Source organism: Hypanus sabinus, chromosome 5 (assembly GCF_030144855.1).
Source record: "Hypanus sabinus isolate sHypSab1 chromosome 5, sHypSab1.hap1, whole genome shotgun sequence".
Taxonomy (NCBI): Eukaryota; Metazoa; Chordata; class Chondrichthyes; order Myliobatiformes; family Dasyatidae; genus Hypanus; species Hypanus sabinus.
The window spans coordinates 4,915,651-4,939,843 of record NC_082710.1 but is presented as its reverse complement, the minus strand read 5'-3'; positions in this window follow the sequence as shown (position 1 = coordinate 4,939,843).

The following is a 24,193-nucleotide window of genomic DNA, read 5'->3' as shown; positions in this document are numbered from 1 at the left end:
TACAAGTCTTTACTCGTCCTCTTTAGGATTTTGCTGTGTGTATTGAAAATTCCCTGTCCTCCTTTCTGCATATTCTGTTATTGAACTGTATCAGTCTCTCCTCTTCCTTTGGGTCCATCAGCTTGTGTGGAGAGGCAGGACCTGCTGCGTTGGCAACAACGTGCTCTCCATATCGTACTGCCCTGGCTTGTGGATCACATTGAGAGGTACGACACCATGTCCACAGTCAACCCCAGCCAACAGAGTTCCTTAATCTATTCTTTAACCTGTTTCTACCATGGTGCTGTCTTTCATTGATTCTGTCGTGGTGATTATTCTATGGATTTATTGAGTCCACCCATGAGAAAATGAATCTCAGGGTTGTATATGATTATATATATGTACCTTGATAATAAATTTACTTTGAACTTTGATTAAAGGCAATAATTGAACTCCAGTGTCTTTAGGAACTATGTTAATATTAGCAAACCAGGTAGATTAAAAAGTAATTGAATTCAGCCAATAAATCCAACACGTTATCATGTTTAATTAAGTTATATTAAATAGGCTCCCATTTTTTTTGTATTTTTCAAAGAATCTGTAAACCTGTTTTGTTAGTTTTGTAGTTGTGCACATATTGTTGAGTATCAGAACTAATCTACAGTAATGCAGTGGTTAACAAAACATTATTAAAGCTTGGGCCATTCTGGAGTTCAGAGTTTAGCTCTGGTACCTCTCTGTATGTCATCCCCGTGGAATGTGTGGGTTTTCTTCGGGTGCTGCAGTTTCCCTACACAGTCCACAGACCTACCCGGTAGGTTAACTGGTCATTGTAAACTATCCCATTATTAGTTTAGGCTTAAAAGGGGTTTGTGGGTGCTTGTTGGGATGGCGCAGCTCCAAGAGCTGGAAAAGCCTTCTCCAGGCTGTATCATTAAAATAAGATCAAATAAATTCCAATTGAAGTGTTCAAAGTTCAAATTAAATTTATTATCCAAGTGTCAGATGCAACCTCGAGATCCTTTTTTTTGTGGCATTCATCACCATGGACAGTCCCAAGCCCAGCTGTGAAAGGAGCAGGACTGGGTACAGGGCAGGTATCCCAGTGCTACAGAATCTCCAAAAACCTCATCCATGGGAGAGGTAGGATATTCGAAGATGGGCTACACCTAGGGACAATTTGAAAGACTGGCCCAGGACAGAGGACTCTGGTGAGCTGCAGTTGGTGACCTATGCCCCGATAGGGATGATGAGCTGAAGAAGAATTTGCTGCAAATAAAAGAAACACAATAGACGTGGTTCCAGGAATTAAACATTCCACTTTCACTGGGAGAATTAATTGCCATAGGATATTTGATTCCAGCAATAAAACTGACAAATTTATGTTGTAGACCAACTTCTTATCTTTAGAAACGTCAAAAAGAATGCCAATCACCTTTAATGAGGTTATCCTTTTATCCTTTTTGCCAGTCCTGATAAAAGGGCTTGGCCCAAAACATCGACTCTTTATTCCTTTCTGTAAATGCTGCCTGGCCTGCTGAGTTCCTCCAGCATTTTAAATGTTTTGCTGAAGTTTCCAGCATCTGCAGAATCTCTTGTATTTATTCTTTTCTAATTGTTCAACCATCCTTTAAAATGCTTCAGCCTTTCATCTTGCCTCATCTAACCATTCAGCAACACACTGAAAGCGCTTACAATGTCTTCTTCCCCTCAGTGATGATCATACATGCGACACCCCTTGATGCAATATGAAGGATGGCATCATGTAGGATGGAATATGACTAGATTGTGTACAATCATGATCAGCAAATTATGGGGGAAAGTCTAGAAGGATACAAAGGACATTTACAAGAACGTAGTTCAGTCCTGAAGAAGGGTCTTAGCCCAAAAAGTCAACTGTTTATTCATTTCTGTAGATGCTGCCTGACCTGTTGAGTTCTTCCAGCATTTTGTGTGTGTTACTTTAGATTTCCAGCATCTGCAGAATTGGTGTGCTTTTTGAAATAATTGTTTCATAAGGGAGATTTAATTGAAATACAATACCCAAGTTTAACATGTTCAATAGTTCAATATCAGTGTAGTGGATAGCGTATCACTTTACAATGCCAGCTATGAGATTGGTGTTCAATTACCACTGCTGTCTGTATGGAGCTTGTACATTCTCCCTGTGACCATGTGCATTTCCTCCGGATGCTCTGGTTTCCTTTCACAGTTCAAAGATGTATTGTCTAGTTGGGGATAGGAAGAGGCAAGCTGGAGTTAGAACCATAGAACCATAGAACATTACAGCCCAGAAACAGGCCCTTTGGCCATTCTTGGCTGTGCCGAACCATTTTTCTGCCTAGTCCCACTGACCTGCACCTAGACCATATCCTTCCGTACCCCTCTCATCCATGTACCTGTCCAAGTTTTTCTTAAATGTTAAAAGTGAGCCCACAGTTACCACTTCATCTGGCAGCTCATTCCACACTCCCACCACTCTCTGTGTGAAGAAGCCCCCCCAATGTTCCCATTAAACTTTACCCCCTTCACCCTTAACCCATGTCCTCTGGTTTTTTTCTCCCCTAGGCTCAGTGGAAAAAGCCTGCTTCCATTCATTCTATCTCTTCCCATCATAATTTTATATACCTCTATCAAATCTCCCCTCATTCTTCCATGCTCCAGGGAATAAAGTCCTAACCTATTCAACCTTTCTCTGTAACTCAGTTTCTCAAGTTCCGGCAACATCCTTGTAAACCTTCTCTGCACTCTTTCAACATTATTAATATCCTCCCTGTAATTTGGTGACCAAAACTGCACACAACACTCCAAATTCGGCCTCACCAATGTCTTATACAACCTCACCATAACATTCCAACTCTTATACTCGTTACTTTGATTTATAAAGGCCAATGTAACAAAAGCTTTCTTTACTATCCTATCTACCTGTGACGCCACTTTTAGGGAATTATGTATCTGTATTCCCAGATCCCTCTGTTCTACTGCACTCCTCAGTGCCCCACCATTTACCTTGTATGTTCTACCTTGGTTTGTCCTTCCAAAGTGCAATACCTCACACTTGTCTGCATTAAACTCTATCTGCCATTTGTCAGTCCATTTTTCCCCTGGTCCAAATCCCTCTGCAAGCTTTAAAAACCTTCCTCACTGTCCATTACACGTCCACTCTTTGTATCATCAGCAAATTTGCTGATCCAATTTACCACATTATCATCCAGATCATTGATATAGATGACAAATAACAATGGACCCAGCACTGATCCCTGTGGCACACCACTAGTCACAGGCCTCCACTCAGAGAAGCAATCCTCCACTACCACTCTCTGGCTTCTCCCATTGAACCAATGTCTAATCCAATTTACTACCTCTCCATGTATACCTAGTGATTGAATTTTCCTAACTAACCTCCCATGCGGGACCTTGTCAAAGGCCTCACTGAAGTCCATGTAGACAACATCCACTGCCTTCCCTTCATCCACTTTCCTGGTAACCTCCTCAAAAAGCTCTAATAGATTGGTTAAACATGACCTACCACGCACAAAGCCATGTTGACTCTCCCTAATAAGTCCCTGTCTATCCAAATACTTGTAGATCCTATCTCTTAGTACCCCTTCCAATAATTTACCTACCGCAGACGTCAAACTTACCGGCCTATAATTTCCCGGATTACTTTTTGAGCCTTTTTTAAACGATGGAACAACATGAGCAATCCTCCAATCCTCCGGCATCTCACCCGTAGATACCGACATTTTAAATATATCTGCCAGGGCCCCTGCAATTTTAACACTAGTCTCCTTCAAGGTCCAAGGGAATATCCTGTCAGGTCCTGGGGATTTATCTACTCCCATTCGCCTCAAGACAGCAAACACCTCCTCTTCAATCTGTATAGGTTCCATGACCTCACTACTTGTTTGCCCTATTTCCATCAACTCCATGCCAGTTTTCTTAGTAAATACAGATGTAAAAACCCCATTTAAGATCTCCCCCATTTCTTTTGGTTCCATACATAGCCAACCACTCTGATCTTCAAGGGGACCAATTTTATCCCTTACTATCCTTTTGCTCATAATACACCTGTAGAAGCACTTAGGATTATCCTTCACCCGGACTGCCAAAGCAACCTCATGTCTTCTTTTAGCCCTCCTGATTTCTTTTTTAAGTGTTTTTTTGCACTTTTTATACTCCTCAAGCACCTTATTTGCTCCCTGTTGCCTATACATGTTATACATCTCTCTCTTCTTCTTTATCAGAGTTCCAATATCCCTCGAGAACCAAGGTTCCTTATTCTTATTCACTCTGCCTTTAATCCTGTCAGGAACATACAAACTCTACACTCTCAAAATTCCTCTTAGAAGGCCTCCCACTTACCGATCACATCCTTGCGAGAGAACAACCTGTCCCAATCTATGCTTTTTAGATCCTTTCTCAGTTCTTCAAATTTGGCCTTTTTCCAGTTTAGAACTTCAACCCGAGGAACAGATCTATCTTTATCCATGATCAAGTTGAAACTAATGATCACTGGAACCAAAGTGTTCCCCTACACACACTTTCATCACCTGTCCTAACTCGTTTCCTAATAGGAGATCTAATATTGCATCCTCTCTAGTTGGTATTTCTATATCTTGATTTAGAAAACTTTCCTGGACACTTTTTACAAACTCTGACCCGCCTAGACCTTTAACAGTATGGGAGTCCCAATCAATATGTGGAAAATTAAAATCCCCTACTATCACAACTTTATGTTTCCTGCAGTTGTCTACTATCTCTCTGCAGATTTGCTCCTCCAATTCTTGCTGACTATTGGGTGGTCTATAATACAACCCCATTAATGTGGTCATACCTTTCCTGCTTCTCAGCTCCACCCATATGGCCTTGGTAGACAAGCCCTCTAATCTGTCCTGCCTGAGCACCGCTGTATTTTCCCTGACTAGCAATGTCACCCCACCGCCCCACCCCCTACCCTTCATCCCTCTGTCTCTATCATGTCTGAAACATCGGAATCCTGGAACATTGAGCTGCCAGTCCTGCCCCTCCTGTAGCCAAGTTTCACTAATAGCTACAATGTCATAATTCCACATGTCAATCTATGCCCTCAGCTCATCTGCGTTCTCTACAATACTCCTCGATTGAAACAGATACACCTCAGAAGATTATTACCGCCACACACAAACCTTCTATTTGACACTTTGCATGAACTTTTAACATCATTTACTTTCACCCCTGCTCCACTATCTGCTCTGTCACTCTGGTTCCCATCTCCCTGCAAATCTAATTTAAAACATCCTCAATAGCTCTAACAAACCTCCCTGCAAGGATACTGGTCCCCCTGTAGTTCAGGTGTAACCCGTCTCACTTGTACAGGCCCCACCTGCCACAAAAGAGGTCCCAATGATCCTGAAATCTGAAACCCTGCCCCCTACACCAGTTCCTCAGCCACATATTCATCCTCCAGAGCATCCTACTCTTACCCTCACTGGCACGTGGCACAGGTAGCAATCCGGAGATTACCACCCTCGAGGTCCTGCTTTTTAACTTCCTACCAAGCTCTCTATACTCAGTCTTCAGGACCTCCTCACTCTTTCTTCCTACGTCATTGGTACCGATGTGTACCATGACATCTGGCTGCTCACCCTCCCACTTCAGAATGTTGTGAACGCGATCAGGAACATCCCTGACCCTGGCACCCGGGAGGCAACAAACCATCCGGGAGTCTCTGTCACAACCACAGAACCTCCTGTTTGTACCCCTGACTATGGAGTCCCCTATCACTACCACTCTCCTCTTCTTCCTCCCTCCCTTCTGCACTGCAGAACCAGACTCAGTGCCAGAGATCCAGCTGCCGCAGCTTGTCCCAGGTAAGCCATCCACCCCAACAGTATCCAAATCAGTATACCTGTTGTTGAGGGGATTGGCCACAGGGGAACCCTGCACTACCTGTCCTTTCCCCTTCCCTCACCTGACGATAACCCAGTTACCTATGTGCTGCTCCTTTGGCGTAACTACCTCCCTAAAACTATTATCTATAAACTCCTCATTCTTCTGAATGATCCGGAGGTCATCCAGCTCCTGCTCCAGTTCCCTAACGCGGTTTGTTAGGAGCTGCAGCTGGATGCACTTCTTGCAGGTGTCGTTGTCAGGGACACCGGAGGTCTCCTTTACTTCCCACATCCTGCCTGGCATTCTCTCTACTCTAAACAAACAAACAAAACTTACCAGAACCTACCCTCGCCTCTGCCAGTTCACGTTGAAGCCTGTTGAGCCAAAGCCGTCCCACTCTGCTGTCTGCTGGATATGGTGGTCACCTTTTTAACCCTTTGGTGCTCTACTGGCTGACATCACGCGCCTGCGCAGTCCGAGTAGAGTAAAAAAAAAGCTTCTCTCCGGGATTCCTTACTCCTTCACTCTCAGCCTCTAGTTGCAATTTTTAAAAAGCAGGAACATGGCAACACTGAAACCCACGTTGTCAATGAATGAATCAATAAACAACTATCTATTTATTTATTATTTCTCTTTCTTCTTGTATACACACAATTTGTTGTCTTTTGAATCTTGGTTGTTTTGTCTGTCCAGTTGGGGGTGGTCTTTCATTGATTCTATTGTGTTTCTTGTATTTATTGTGAATGCCTGCAATAAAATGAATCTCAGGGTTGTATGTGGCGACATATACACACTTCGATAAAACTTTACTTTGAACGTTGAACTTGTCCAGCACAATCAGCACTGATTTGATTTGATCCAAATGCCGCATTTCACTGTATGTTTCAATGCACGTGGGGCAAATTACATTAATCTTAAAAAATTTCATCTTGATATATTGTCAGCTAATGAAGAGAAGCACCAAAAACTGGGATTTGTGATGAAGTTGTATAGACTCCATCTTCCAGAAACATGGGTGCATTAAATCTCTGTCATAGATGTCTCTGTCATCTCATAGATTACAACAGTTCTAATTTCCATCGATAATCATGCTCGTATTAACAGGGAATTGTACTGAAAGGTTGAGACTCCTATCATACAGACCTCTCTAAGCAAAGACTGAATGTTTTACTTTGAACAAGAGGTAAATCAGGACTTAGTTAGGCTTGTAAACATCATGTCTAATGCAATGAGTTGAATACCTTTACAAATTTATTTTTCTATTTTTTCAGTAAATTATATAGTCATCTCCTTAAACATTAAGCAAATAAATAAAATGATCCATTGATAACCAAGACTATTATTTATTTATCATGCAGCAGTTTACATTATAATTATCTGATGGTTTAATTACAACCCATTAATTAGATCTATTTCTTTCATTGCCACAGCTGTTTATGGTTGAGTAACTGCTCTCTTTTTTCATTCTGAGGCTTTATTTTACCTTAACAATTCCAAACCTCTTGCTGGGAGTTTCAACACTGACTACCACAGTCAATGGATCTCTTTTCATCGTTCTGTATAACTGAATTTGTGCACAAGCACATGGGTTACAAAATAATACTCACTTGGAAACGTTGCTCTGTTCTAAATTTTCAGAGCCAACAATCATGGTCAAACAGGCATGGGCCACAGAGAGGAGAACTTCGCTCCGAGTGTGCTCAAAGAACATAACATCCACAAGATATTATATGGAACAGCCGACGATCTGTCTGTGACAGGTAACTGGTCTGAAAGAAGACTGACGACTAAATATTTCAGATGCTGTCCTTTGAGTCTGCAGCCTATGAATTGATGGTGATATAGTTTGTCAATTAAGATGTTTGGAGGTGTAGAGCTTCAACATGAGTATTATCTCCAGAGGATTACAGATGTTTTGCACGCACTTTTTTCATAACCTTTTGCCCCATAGCTACCTCTCTGTGAGGGAAAGGTGTTTATACAAATGATATACTGAATAGAAATTTGCATTCCTTTCCTGCCTACACTGTGTGCAGAACTCATCATGAAGGTGCAGTCCCATGGCAGGCAGAGAAAAATCATTTAGTCCCAGAATAAATGTTTGTGCAACTATTAATTGTTACACTATATCTAACATTTTACATAGATGGCCACTAGATTCAAGATTGTTTAGTATCATTTTCTGTACACTAGTGTAAAGAGGATGAAATAATTATGACTCCAGATCAGATAGGGTCTTATGGTCTTAAGATATAGGAGCTGAAGTAGGCCATTCGACCCACCATTCAATCATGGGCTGATCCAATTCTTCCAGTCATTCCCACACCACTGCCTTCTCCCCAACCCTTTGATGCCCTTGCTAATCAAGAAACTATCTATCTCTGCCTTTAATGATTTGGCCTCCACAGCCACTCGTGGCAACAAATTCCACAGATTTACTACCCTCTGACTAAAGTAATTTCTCCGCACCTCTGTTCTAAATGGATGTCCTTCAAACCTGAAGTCGTGCCTCCTGTCCTAGACTCCCCTACCACGGGAAATAACTGCCATATCTAATCTGTTCAGGCCTTTTAACATTCAGAACGTTTCTATTAAATCCTTCTTCAATCTCCTGAACTCCAAGGAATACAGCCCAAGAACTGCCAGACGTTCCTCTTACAGTAACCCTTTCATTCCTGGAATCATTCTCGTGAAGCTTCTCTGAACCCTCTCCGATGTCAGTATATCCTTTCTAAAATACTGAGCCCAAAACTGCACAAAATACTCCAAGTGTGGTCTCATGAGTGTCTTATAGAGCCTCAACATTACATCCCTGCTCTTATATTTTATACTTCTAGAAATGAATGCCAAAATTGCGTTCACTTTCTGTACCACAGACTCAATTTGGAAGTTAACCTTTAGGGTATCCTGCATAAGGACTCCCAAGTCCCATTGCATCTCTGCATTTTGAATTCTCTCCCCATCTAAATAATAGTCTACCCGTTTATTTCCTCCACCAAAGTGCAGCCAATGTTCCACCCATGCTAGTAACTTCGTGTAATTCCATGGGCTCTTATCTTGCTAAGCAGCCTCACGTGTGGCACCGTGTCACAGGCCTTCTGAAATTCCAAGTACACCTTGTCTACTGCATCTCCTTTGTCTACCCTGCTTGTAATTTCCTCAAAGAATTGCAGCAGGTTTGTCAGGCAAGATTTTCCTTTCAGGAATCCATGCTGGCTTTGGCCTACCTTGTCATGTGCCTCCAGGTACTATGTAATCTCATCCCTAACAATCGATTCCAACAACTTCCCAGTACATTTCCAGACCACCTTAACCTTCCTAAACTGTAACAGAGTAGGAGGCATTTCCTTTTTCGCGTAACCAGTGGCTTTCTGTCCCTTCCTGTTGTTTGCTTCCTCTGAACCTGTTTATGAATGCCAAAACAGTTCATTAACCAGGGAAACACACACGCATTGCTGATGGAACTTAGCAGGTCAGGCAGCATCTATGGAGAGGAATAAATGGATGATATTTTGGACTGGGACCCTTCATCATGACAAAGCCCAGCATCCCCCAGTTAACCCTAACCTAATCATGGGAGACCTTACAACAACTGATTAACCTATCCAGTATGCCTTGGGTGGTAACCGGAGCACCTGAGAAAACACAAGCATTCCATAGGGAGGACGTAGAAACTCCTTACAGAGGATGCTGGAATTGAACTCCTATCTTTGGCACTCTGAGCTGTAATAGTGTTGGACTAACAACTACGTTAGGGTGGCACCATTGGTATAATTCTTTATTTATTCTCACTCATGCAGTTTTCTACCTTCTCATTAAATGTGTCCCAAATATTTGCTTCAACCATTCTATGCATTTGTGAATTCCACATGCTTATTGCTCTTTGGATAAAGTTTTTGGGAATTCCTGAATCGATTTCTGAATGACGATCTTGTTTTTGAACAGACTTGTAGTTATGCTCTTCTTCACTAATGGAAAGACTCATTCCATATCAACCCTGTTTATATCCAAGCTGAATATGCTTTCTGGACAGAAACTAAACATTAACTTTATAAAAAGTCTAGCTTTTTTCATCAGGTGTACATACAGTTAAATTTATTCAGTACCATTTGTATCTAGAAAGTGAGCACACGAGTGTATACTTGTGGTCTTCTTGTCACCTCACCTTTTGAAGCGCCCTCGATACTGATAAGGCTAGTGCCTTTGATGGATTTGGCTGAGTTTATAAATTTCTGAAGCTTTTTCTAATCCTGTGCACAGTGACTGGGGTTCAGTTCTCACCGCCGTTGACAAAGAGTCTGTATGTTCTCTCCATGACTCTGGATGGATTTGCTCCAGGTGCTCCAGTTTCTTCCCATATTCCAAAAATGTACAGGTTTGTGCTTTGGGCTCCCACCATCGCAGCTCGGACTGTTTTGGTCACTGATGCAAATGATGTACATGTGATGAACAAAGCTCATTTTTAAAAGTTTTAGAACTATCTAGTGCAGCCATGGAAATTTCTGTCTGTCAGCAGAGTCCAAAGGAATATTGATTAGGTCCCTCCACTTGACATTAATCCAATCTTCTTGTTTCTGTAGCTGGTGTTTGTGCAAGATCCCCAGACGATCAATCATCAGAAATATTTTGATAACATTAAGAAGTAATATTAAAAATGGGATTGTTTCCATGTTAGACGTGAAAACTTTGAGTACTCCAGTTAGTTAAAGACCTTGATAAAGGGGGGAAAAAGATCCAGTTGTGTTTCATCACAAGATGTTGCTGCTATAACCACTACTATTGAAAACATCTTTGACCTTGCAGTGAAGCCAAATTTGTTCCAAATCTTAATGAACCAGGGAACAATATATCAGGCAAATACTAAAGTAACATAATGTAGACAGTCAGACCAAAATTCAGCCAGTTGTTGACTTACAAATACTTAATATCATAGTGGGTGGCAATAATAGTTATTGGAAATATATGGATGTTTTTGAATCTGCATGGAAAATGAAATTTCAAACAATATGTCATTGCACTATATAAAAACACAGTTATGTTTTCTATTGTTTGCTGTAGAGCTTCTTTTGAAAAATTTATACCAGTACTTGACAAAATGAAATATCAGCTGTACAGTGTTAGAAATGTATTGCTTTGCCGTTAGCCAAAAACAAAAGTCAGTACTCACAAAAATTTATAGCGTTTTCAGTAGTGTTGGAAACATCTGGGCTTTTTCAACAAGATGCAGAAATACTTCTTTTAGGACAGTTAATCAATACAGTTTCAGTGTAAATATCTTGGAACATGTTATTTAAGAACCACACATCTCTTTAAGTGCAGTTACTGGTACTGTATTACAGTGCTACGTGACGAGAGTGCAGGAAGCCCCAGTTGGAGACGGCGTTGCTTGGTAGAGCTGATGGGCTGGGTTGAGAATGGCTCTTGTGTCTGATCCATAACAGTCATTGTCTGTTACATACATTTCAAGATTCATTCGTGCTATGAAGGTAATCGAGGCAGCAGGCAGTTACCCCTGCAGCTGAATGGATTTATGATACCACTGTCAAGAAAATGAGGGAAAATGACACAGTAGCCAGCTTTAACTGCAAATAATGTGATAGGCTGTACAGTGTTACTGCTGGAGCAGTTGTCATTGTAGGTAATAGGCTATAAAGAAGGCTGATAGCAATACCTGTCATTTCTTAATGGCTGACTTCACTGAAGAGCTTTTGTGGCCTTTAACATGGAGATAATAGAAGATACAACAAATTTTACAGCTTTTACATTGCCTTCATAATTTATCTTGAGAGTAATACCACAACAAGGACAAAAGTTGTCAGGCTGAGAAAGTACAGCACAGTCTGGGATGGGATTGCAAAGTTGTCTGCTGCTGTCAAGAATGGAATTTGAGCCTTTTAACATTTTTAAGCACATCCTTTACAAAAGGGTACATCTTGCACTCTAACAGGCTTGAGGAGTTCTGCTCTCTGCTAAGCCATTTTGTGCCATTGTTACTTAAAGATTTTAAACGTCAAGGATGTGCTTATATCTCTTTAAGGAGGCTTGCTACAGCACAGAAACTCACAATTCAGTCATTTGTAGGGCTCTCACAACACACATAAATGTTGGAGGAATAGAGGTGTACAGGTTGATAAGAGGCATTGATCAACTGGACAGCCAGAGATGTTTATCCCAGGGCAGAAACTTCTATTACAAAGGGGCATAATTTTAAGGTGATTGGAGGGATGTCAGAGGTTCACTGACCACTCTTATCAGATTCCTCCTTCTTCAGCTCTTTATCTCTTCCACCGGTCACCACCCAGCATCTTGCTTCATCCCTCAACCCCCACCCACGCACCTTCCCCCTCACCTGTCTTCATCTATGGCCTTCTAACTTGTACTCCTGCCCCTCCCAGCACCTCCTTATTCTGGTTTCATCCCCCTTCCTCTCCGGTCCTGATGAAGGGTCTTTGCCCAAAACGTCAACTGTTTATTCATTTCCATGACTGCTGTCTGACCTGCTGAGTTCCTCCAGCGCTTTGTGTTGCTCTATCTTTCCAACATCTACAGAGTGTCTTGTGATTATGACAAACATATTGTAAAATGTTTTTTTCTCTTACTTAATTTAACTTTAATAATATATACTTACTGTAATTTGCAGTTTTTATTATTATGTATAACAATGTACTGCTGCCACAAAACACCAAATTTCATGACAAACACCAGTGATATTAAACCTGATTCTGATTCGAACATTGTATTACAGAAGTCATGTGTAATATTACAAATCTACAAAGGAAATAAATCAGCTTCGAAGGGGTTTCCCTATAAAGTTGAAAAGTCTCTGTCAGTCAGGGGACATTGTCTATCCTCAAACAAGCGACAATCTGCAGATGCTGGATTCTGAATAACACACAAAATGCTGGAGGAACTCAGCAGGCCTGTCAGTATCTATGGAAAAGAGTACAGAAGGGTCTCGGTCTGAAATGTCAACTGTACTCTTTTCCACAGATGCTGCCTGGCCTGCTGAGTTCCTCCAGCATTTTGCGTGTGCTTCACAGTCCATTCTGTTTGCAACAGCGTTGGTGCCAAACTGAACCAAATTAGGGATCCGAGCAGGTCAAGGAGATTGAAATACACTATTTGAAGTGTTGGAGTTGTGAGAAGTGGGAACACAGAAGGGGTGGGTCTTATGGATTTCAGTCTATTGCATTTGTGATGGACAGTGTGGTGCCCAAGATGGCAGCCGTGGTGTCTTAGTGTTTCTTCCGGTTTGTTGTTTTGCTCAAATTTAGTGTGTGGAAATCCTCTACAGAGTACATATTCTTGGGGTATGCTCTTGTACACATTTTATTCCTTGCCTGCCTTTGTTGCAAACCCCTGCAAACCTTTTGAATCTATGTATCTGTCTGAATATCTTTTATAGTTATAAAGTGGTTAGTGTAACACTATTGCAACCAGTGTCAGCAGTCACAGTTCAGGGTTCTGTTGGCACCCCTGTCTGTAAGGAGTTTGTATGTTCCTCCATGACAGAGTGGACTTCCCCTGACTTTCCTCATCCATTCCAAAGACGTGCGGCTGATTGTGGGCATGCCAGGTTCGTGGCAACACCGGCATGCAGTCTTTGGACTGTGTTGAATGTTGATGTGAACAACACGTTTCACTGCCTGCTTTGATGTGATAAAAAAAGCTCATCTTTCTGTCATTGAACCTGCCTCTTCCTCAGGTATCCTGCTCCACATCCTCACCACACTCACTGTGTGGAAAAAAAACTTACCCTTCAGGGCCCTTTTAAATCATTCCCTTCTTACCTTCAACCTACGCCCTCCAGTTATAGGCTCTCCTACCCTGGGGAATACATGGTGACCATCCACTTTACCTGTGCTCTTCATGGTTTCACAAAATCAATCCTCGGCCTCCTATTTTAACACATTCATGCATTCATATATTATTTTAAAATATTATTTGGAGATACAACATGGTACCAGGCTCTTCCAACCCAACAAGGCCTTGCTGCCAGATTACACCCATATGACCGATTAACCTATTAACTCGTACCTCTTTGGATTGTGGGAGGAAACGGAAGAACTGGAAAGAAACTCTTGTGGTCACAGAGCAAACGTACAAACTCCTTACTGACAGTGGCAGTGCACTAACCACGACTCTATCAAGTATGCGTTATGCTATGCACAGTACAAATGAGGGGTTTTGTGGTATATACAGTACTGTGCTAAAGTCTTGGGCACATATATATATATATATATATATATCTATAGCAAGGGTGCCTAACACCTTTGCACAAAATTGCCATAGTCCTATGTATTGCACTGTACTCCTGCCAAAAACAAAAAACAAAATTTCATGACATATATGAGTGATGATAAACCTGATTCTGATATGGGCCTCTACTGTGGACTGAGAGTGGGAAGGGAATCATGATTGGGAAAAGGGGAGAGGGCGGGATGTACCAGAGAGACATTCTGTAATGATCAAGAAACCAATTGTTTAGAATTAAATCACCTTGCCTGGTGTCTCTGGGCTGGGTGTCCCTACACCCACCCCTTGCCCCTGGAACCCCTTCTCTGCCACCTGTCCCACAACCCTCCTGTGACGCTCTACCCTCACCATTCCCAACATCCTTTGCTCCTGCCATATTTACAAACTCACTCTCCACTCCACATAGTCAAACACAGTTCTGTAAATATGTGCTACATATATATGCGCCCAAGGCTTTTGCACAGTATTGTACGTAATAAGAAAAAACACATTGAATTGGGACATTCATTAACAAGTATTTTTACATCATCGGTGTTCATTACATTGGATTGGTTTAATGATAATTTCAATGCAAGATGTATCATAGGAAAGATGGATAAAAGTGCTAAAAAGAAGGTAGCTAGTTTACAAACAGAGGCAAAGTGTGGTAAGGAGAGACTTTGCAGTGAATAGGAGGTGCAACAATGTAAAAGGCGAGCAAAACTGAAAAGGGTGAATACAGGCCTGAAGGAATTAAATCTCGGTGCATGCAGTACACGGAATAAGGTAGATGAACACAGCACAGATGCACATTGGCAGGTATGATGATGTAGGCATCACTGAATCATGGCAGAAAGATTATAGTTGGGAGCTCAATGTCCAAGGATACACATTGTATTGAAAGGACTGGCAGGAATGCAGTGGGGCAGTGTCGCTCTGTTGGAAAAAAATGAAATTAAACCTTTAGAAAGAGGTGACATAGGGTTGCAAGATGTTGAATCATTGTGGTAGAGCTAAAGAACTGCAAGGGTAAAACTGCCCTGATTGGAGTTGTATACAAACCCTCAAATAGTAGTAAGGATGTGGCCTAAAATTACAGCAGGAGATAGAAAATGCATGCCAAGAGGGCAATGTTACAATAGTCATGGAAGATTTCAACGTGGAGGTAGATTGGGAAAATCAGGTCGGTACTGGATTCCAGGAGGGGGAATTTCTCGAGTACCTATGAGATGGCTTTTTAGAGCAACCTGTATTTGAGCCCACCACAGTATCAGCTATTCAAGATTGAGTGTTGTGCAATTAAGCAGAATTAATTAGAGAGTTTAAGGTAAAAGAGCTCTCGGGGAAAGTGATTATAATATGACCAAATTCACCCTAAAATTTGAGAAGAAGAAGCTAAAGTCAGATGTATCAATATTACAGTGGAGTAAAGGGAATTACAGAGGCACGAGAGAGGAGTTGGCCAGAACTGATTGGAAAAGAACACTGGCAGGGATGATGGCAGAGCAGCAGTGGCTGGAGTTTTTGGAAGCAATTCGGGAGGCAAAGGACATAAATCCCAAAGAGTCAGAAGTTGTTGCAATGAGAACGGGGAAACCCAAACGTGGGACACTGAAACAGAGGCAGTGTAATCAAAAAGGCGTTTATCAATGGTTGCAGGGAAGGCCAGAGTGAGGACTAGGCAGAGGAAAGCTGAGGAGTGAGCGAGGCCAGACCAGCGATCGAACCTGGGTTGCTATTGTGAGAACACGGTGTTTAACCACTGAGCCAGCAGAGAGTGTAGATGGACAGCGGGACAAGGCAGAATAGGGATGTGGACAAGGGGATGACCGTGGCTGGGGGAGAACAGCGGGCAACATATCATGCTCGCAATTCTAAGTGGTTGAGAGACAGTTAACACAGGCAAATAGGGTGGATGAATGGAAGGGCAGGAGGCAGGCAAAACTTTTCTTGACACAGGGCATTGCTGGAGCTGAACGGCAAACAGGAGGCAGGCGGCAGGCAGCACTTATCTTGGCATGAATGGTTAAATGGAAAGGCAAATGGCCAGCAATACTTACCTTGACACAGAACGGCCCTGAAACTGGAGAGGATTCAAAGGTGGTTCAAGAAAATGATTCCAGGATTGAATGGCTTTTCATCTGAAGAGCATTTGACGGCTCTGATCTATATTCACTAGAATTTAGAAGAATGAGGGGTGAATTTATTGAAACCTGTCGCATGGTGAAAGGCCTTTATTGAGTAGATGACAAGAGGGTGTTTCCTTGTGTGGGAGAGTCTAAAACCAGAGGACACAGCTTCAGATTTAAAGTGGAGATGAGGAGGAATTTCTTCAGCCAGACAGTGGTGAATTGTTGGAATTCTTTGCCGCAGGTAGCTGTGGAAGGCAAGTCTTTTTGTATATTTAAGGTAGAGATTGATAGTCTATTTATTGGTCAGGGCATGAAGGGATACAGGGAGAAGGCATGAGATTGGGGTTGAGAGGAAAATTGGATCAGCCATGATGAAATGGCAAAACAGACTCGATGGGCCAAATGGCCTAATTCTGCTCTGTGTCTCATGGTGTTATAATTCACAGTACTGTATCTATGTAAAACTTCAATGATTCAAAGGTTCATTTATTATCAAGGAAATTCCTCTTCTCCAGATAGCCACAAAACCAAGAAAGAAATGGAAGGCAGAATGAGCATCTCCCTCCTCACCTCACAAACCAAAATGGAACAGACACGTCGATCCTCCCCCGCACACAAAAAAGGATTTGGTGTAAAACACAGAATATAAAAAACTATAGCCTATAACCATATCCAAAATTGCAGAAGACCTGGGTAACATTCTCCAAGCACAGTGCAGACTTTTCCCTCGCAGTACAGCGATCTCAGAAGGCTGTCTCCCCTTTGCTGTAGCAGAGTGATGCCCCAGCAATCAAAAGGCAGGATCCCGTCTCCAGCAGCAAGGTGGGCTCACAGTTGATCAAAAGGCAGTGGAGCGATATCCCAGCGATAAAAAGGGGGCAGCTAGTTCTCCCCTTCTGCAATTGTCTCAACATTTCAATCTCCTCCACCACTAGCTGGTGAACAATGGAAGCTTTAATTGGAAACATGGGGTCGAACATCCGCTCGCACCCCCTCCCGCAGTCTTCCTGCCACAAGGCTTGTGCATGCTACCTCTGCTTCCCAGAATCCTTAGAGACCGCAGAACGCCAAAACACTCAAACTACGAAGAGTGATTGATACGTTTGTGGCCTAAGGTAGAAGGAGTCAATTTTAGAAAACCTAGCACATTTATGTTTCAACATAGTTCCCACCTACATTTACACAATTAGTCCAGCGGTCATGGAGCATGCGGATCTTGGAACTTCAGAAAGTGTCCACAGAAGGGTGATTGATAAGATTGTGGCCTAAAGTAGAAGGAGGTGAGTTATACAGCTCTCGTTACATGCACATGCAGTTCAACTCTTTGAATGTTTATGCAGAAAGTTTGAAGTTAATAACTCATCAATTAATAACTCATTGGGGTGATTGATAGGTTTGTGGCCTAAGGTAGAAGGAGATGAGTTATTAACTTCAAAACTTTCTGCATAATCACTCAAAAGGTTGACCTGCATGTGCATGTAATGAGAGATGTATAACTCATCTCCTTCTACCTTAGGCGACAAACTTATCAATCACCCATCTGTGGACACCTTCCGGAGGTCCAAGATCCATCTGCTCCACGACCGCTGGACGAAGTGTGTAAATGTAGGTGGGAACTATGTTGAAAAATAAATGTGCTAGGTTTTCTAAAACCGACTCCTTCTACATTAGGCCACAAACATATCAATCACCCCTCGTATCTCCAATCTACAAATCACAGGCTCCAACAATTTCAGAATCACATCCAAGACAAAAGAAAAACAAATGTAAAAGACATAAAAGAAGTGAAATATATGGTTTAATGATCTACTTGCATGATGTCTTCTTAGAGTAGAGTAGATTAATCTTTGGTGAAATCATCGGACAAAGTCAGCATGGATTTGTGAAAGGAAAATCATGTCTGACGAATCTTATAGAATGCTTTGAAGATGTAACTAGTAGAGTGGATAGGGGAGATCCAGTGGATGTGGTATATTTTGATTTTCAAAAAGCTTTTGACAAGGTCCCACGCAGGAGATTAGTGTGCAAACTTAAAGCACACGGTATTGGGGGTATGATATTGATGTGGATAGAGAATTGGTTGGCAGACAGGAAGCAAAGAGTGGGAGTAAACGGGACCTTTTCAGAATGGCAGGCAATGACTAGTGGGGTACTGCAAGGCTCAGTGCTGGGACCCCAGTTGTTTACAATATATATTAATGATTTAGATGAGGGAATTAAATGCAGCATCTCCAAGTTTGTGGATGACACGAAGCTGGGTGGCATTATTAGCTGTGAGGAGGATGCTAAGAGGATGCAGGGTGACTTGGATAGGTTAGGTGAGTGGGCAGATTCATGGCAGATGCAATTTAATGTGGATAAATGTGAGGTTATCCACTTTGGTTGCAAGAACAGGAAAACAGATTATTATCTGAATGGTGGCCGATTAGGAAAAGGGGAGGTGCAACAAGACCTGGGTGTCATTGTACACCAGTCATTGAAGGTGGGCATGCAGGTACAGCAGGCAGTGAAAAAGGCAAATGGGATGTTGGCATTCATAGCAAAAGGATTTGAGTACAGGAGCAGGGAGGTTCTACTGCAGTTGTACAAGGCCTTGGTGAGACCACACCTAGAGTATTGTGTGCAGTTTTGGTCCCATAATTTAAGGAAAGACATTCTTGCCATAGAGGGAGTACAGAGAAGGTTCACAGATTGATTCCTGGGACGGCAGGACTTTCATATGAAAAAAGACTAGATCGACTAGGCTTATACTCACTGGAATTTAGAAGATTGAGGGGGGAGCTTATTGAAGCGTATAAAATTCTAAAAGGATTGGACAGGCTAGATGCAGGAAGATTGTTTCCGATGTTGGGGAAGTCCAGAACGAGGGGTCACAGTTTAAGGATAAAGGGGAAGCCTTTTAGGACCGAGATGAGGAAAAATTTCTTCACACAGAGAGTGGTGAATCTGTGGAATTCTCTGCCACAGGAAACAGCTGAGGCCAGTTCATTGGCTATGTTTAAGAGGAAGTTAGATATGGCCCTTTTGGCTAAAGGGATGAGGGGGTATGGAGAGAAAGCAGGTACTGGGTTCTGAGTTGGATGATCAGCCATGATCATACTGAATGGTGGTGCAGGCTCGAAGGGCCGAATGGCCTACTCCTGCACCTATTTTCTATGTTTCTATGTCAACTGAAGAAGTTTTGTACAGAGGCACCATCTTGACCAGAAATTCTCTGTATATCTAGATATTATATACCAAGCATGTTTAAGATTGAAGAAAACAATACTATTTTACTTTCAGGTTTTGTCTTCCACTCGTTGGAAGAATAACCTTTAGAACATAGAACATAGAATAGTACAGCACATTACAGGCCCTTCGGCCCACGATGTTGTGCCGACCCTCAAACCCTTCGTCCTATATAACCCCCCACCTTAAATTCCTCCATATACCTGTCTAGTAGTCTCTTAAACTTCACTAGTGTATCTGCCTCCACCACTGACTCAGGCAGTGCATTCCATGCACCAACCACTCTCTGAGTGAAAAACCCTCCTCTAATATCCCCCTTGAACTTCCCTCCCCTTACCTTAAAGCCATGTCCTCTTGTACTGAGCAGTGGTGTCCTGGGGAAGAGGCGCTGACTGTCCACTCTGTCTATTCCTCTTAATATCTTGTACACCTCTATCATGTCTACTCTCATCTTCCTTCTCTCCAAAGAGTAAAGCCCTAGTTCCCTTAATCTCTGATCATTATCCATACTCTCTAAACCAGGCAGTTTGAAGTTCTGATCTTCATTTTTTGCACAACCGACTCTTTTCATGTAATAACTAAACTTCAGAGGGAAGACCTGGACGACACCAGTTGTCACGGAACAATAATGGGAACAAGTTGATTAATTATCACCCCAAAGCACCTTTATCTATAATCAATTAGCTTTTCCTCTCCCAATAAAGGGATCTCTTTTGTTCTATAGGATAAGATTATCGCTGCAATGTATCATTAAAGAAATATTGGCAGAGAATTTCAAATGTTGTGACAAATATAGGTGAATTCAGAACGGTAATGTGAAACATTTAATAAAGTTAAAGGTCTGATCATACTGAAGAAAGGTCATTTGAGCAAAAACATCGATAATGATCGATATTGCACTCTTCATGATAAGATTTTATAATATACACAGAGGCCAATTCATTAGGAACACCCATACATCTGCTTATTAATATATATATCTAATCAGTTAATCTTATTGCCACAGTTCAATGCAGACACGATCTGTTTTGTAATGTGCTTTTCTTCTGTTTCCATTCATTTGTTTTGTCGAATGGTACAGACATTTGGCCAACTATGTTTAACTTTTTAACATTATTAAACTTAAATTGTTTTCAATTACCAAAATACATTTTTTTCCACAATCCTATGAGCATCATCATATGGCTTGCTTTCCCTTCTCATTTTTTACTTGGTTAAATGGTATATTTTCCATTTTCAAGTGTTTACTAAACTCATTAAGTGAGTGAGAAGTTTTAGCTCTGGAGTGGAAGAGGATGAGAGGTGACTTGATAAAGATGTACAAGATCATAGGAAGCAGCCAGTGACATTTCCCAGGGTGGAAATGGATAATACAAGGGGCATAATTTTAAGGTTAATGGAGGAAATTATAAGGGGAATGTTAGGAGTAGGTTTATTACACAGAGAACGGTGAGTGTGTGGAACGGTGGTGGTCGAGGCAAATGCACTAGGAATATTTCAGACACTCTTAGAAAGGCTATGTAGGGGGAAAGGTTAGATTAATCTTAGAGTAGATTAAAATGTCGGCATAACATCGTGGGCCGAAGGGCCTGTACTGTAATGTCCTTTGTTTAATTTTTGTGTTTAAGAAGTCTTAACATCTAATTTATTGGCTCTCTAGAGGAAATTCATAACATGTTTTAAATCTTGATCTAGATGTATGGAAAACTAATAAATTTACTCTATTCTTTGGGCTATCCAATTTCTCATCCCTCAAGCTTAACTTACAGGGTGAGTATGTCAGTAGTAATGAAGACAAATGCAAGGGCAGGGCAGAAGCTGGAGGCAAATTTTCTGAAATTAACAAGCTCAGCATGTGTGCAGGGAACAACACCAATGCAATGTTAGAATTCATTTCAAGAGGACTGGAATCTAAAAAAAGATGTAATAATGAGGTTTTATAAGCCAATGGTCAGACTGCACTTGGAGCATTGTGAGGATGAGCCTGTATTGGAGAGAATCTCGATGAGATTCACGAGACTGATCCTGAGAAAATGGGGGAGAGGTGGATTCTCATTGGAACCTATTGAATATTGAAAGGTCTAGATAGAGTGGGTGTAGGGGGGGTATTTCCTATAGTGGGGGACTCTAGGACCAGGGGCACAGTCTCAGAACCGAGAGACGTCCATTTAAAACAGAAGAGGAGGAATTTCTTTCGTCAGAAAGTGATGAATCTGTGGAATGAACTGCTACAGACGGCTGTGGAGGCCAATTCATTGGGTATATTTAAAGTAGAGATTGATAGGTCCTTGATTAGTTAGGATGTTGAAGCTTATGGGGCGAGGCAGGAGAATGGGGTTCAGAGGGACAATAAATCAGTCATGACGGAATGATGGAGCAGATTCGATGGGCTGAATGGCCAAACTCTACTCCAATTTCATATGTCTTACTATAATGACAACATGCCCAGGAGAAATCTGCAAGAATTACAAACTGCATTTCTGGTGAATCATCTCCACTCTGATATATGACTATCCTCGGTTTTGGAGGATAAGCAGACTTAAACAATTCTCTTTCTTAACTTTATGAAATATATGAGATTGTAACATAACAGAAGTTGGTAATTAACTGAAAACAGTGATATAAAATTAAATGCCAATATTTGTCAAACGACAATGCTGCCAAAAGGTGATGGAAAATGGGTTCTCTCTCTATTATAAGGACCAATGGACTTATTATTAAAATATTCTTGAAGATTTAAATTCAGTCTGGTGCCCTGCTTCAGAGTCCAAGCAGCTAATGATTGAATTTTTGTTATTTACAGGTATTTTAATTTGTTGTGGAATTTGTTCTAAAAACAAGCTGAATGGAAAATTTCTCTTTGGTAAATGTATCAATACTGTTGTATTTATCAGTACTGTTTAAAAAAAGCTGGGGATAGTGTCTACTAAGTACTCCCTCACTAACAATTGTTATGCTTAGGGGGAGACTCCTTAGCTCTAATGACAAGTTCAAGATGGTCATGGTTACTGAACTGCATATGTATATCTTGCATAATAAATTTATGACAATCAGCCTATAAATTTAAATATTGAACTTTCACATTTCTTTAAAAGTAAAGACAATTATAGTTCATTCATTTTAATCTTCATTACCAAGAGCAATTACTAATTTGCTACTTTTAACATTATCTTATGGTTCCATATGAAATTGATTAATGTTCAACTACTGCTTTACAGAAAGATAAAATAGACAAGTGGGAGGAGAGATTTTCAGGGTCAACTGGTACAGAACGTGTGCAGAATTTTTAATGCAGACTATTTCCAATGTAGAAACTAATTTCTCTGAATATGTGACAAAATGTGACTGCAGTATAATCCTTCTTAGACTGACACAGCGAAGCAAGTTGATCCGATGATGATGGTGCCTTTTTTTGAAACATTCAGTTATAATTCATTGGTGAATATAATACTTAAACACCGAAGAAGTGCAATGCATTTATCCCTATGTCTCAGGGCTGAGGGGGAATAAGTTTCAGCAATGCATGGTTACTCAAAGGCAAGGGAGAGGTGACCTACTGCCAGTTTTAAAAATTTCACCAAGCAACTGTCACATCCCTCCAGCATTATCCTTCTAACCTTGCAGAACTGCTGCGCTTATTAACCATTAAATGCTAGTCACTATTGTGCTTTGCGATGCGTAGATGAGGTAAGAGTAATTGAGTCTCCTCTTGCTTAAAGATTCCATTACCAAAGTAAATCTTCTTGTTATGTCTCTTGGAACATTGAAACTGGATTAGATTTAGATCTGCAAAACTGTTTTTGTTAGAATTTTCAGCATCTATTTGACCTTCTGATGTTGTAAATTGTTCCATGGCCATTTGTTTTTAATTGTTGAATTTATCGAGAGCAGGCACAGCCAGCATCTGAAGTGTAAATCCAAAGATCAAAGTTCAAATAAATTTATTACCAAAGTTCATGTCACCATAAACAACACTGAGATTCATTTTTTGTGGGCATACTCAATAATTCCATAATGGAAGAAGATAGCACCAGCAAAGAATGCGATCAAAGGCAACGTCCTTCAGACAGTTCATGGAATTACATCTTTCATGTCTTCTTTTTCTTTCAAATATGATTCAGCTACTATTGGAGCCCGTGACCTACAGCTTGATGGCATGTTTTTGGGTTGATTGAGTGATCTGGTATGTTGTTGTCTCTGAGGGTGTCTGGTGAGGTTTTGAGCTAAGTGTGCAGCCTGTAGGCCAAGAACCCTGGAGACAGGGTGCGGGCCCATGATTGACTTGATTTCCCACCAAACTCACCAATTAAGGCATCGAGGAAGATTGAAATCAGTGAGGATGAGAACAGAAGGCAAGCAGGTGCTCAGTGCCGTCTGCTTGCAAATGACTGGTCTCTCTCTCATCCTCACTTGCTGCTCCCAGAGGAAGGTGTCTGTATTTGATCAGTTTCTCTGTCCCTCTTGCATTTTCCTGCTGGAGGATGGTGCTGGTGCTTTCGGTCTTGTTTAATTGATGTGGTTTGTGGATTGCACTCTGTTGTTGACGGTACGATGTGGTTCTGGTCTCTGGCTGCCCCTTTTTTGTTGTTATTTTGTGAGATTTTGATCAGTGAGGCCTGGCTCTGTGGCCTGCAGATAATAAATGACACAGTGTTCAATTGAACTGAACTGAGCTGAAACTGAGTATTCCTGGACTCTTTCATTGCCTTGGTGGTTTTGTGCTTCATATTCTGTGTCTTTCACTT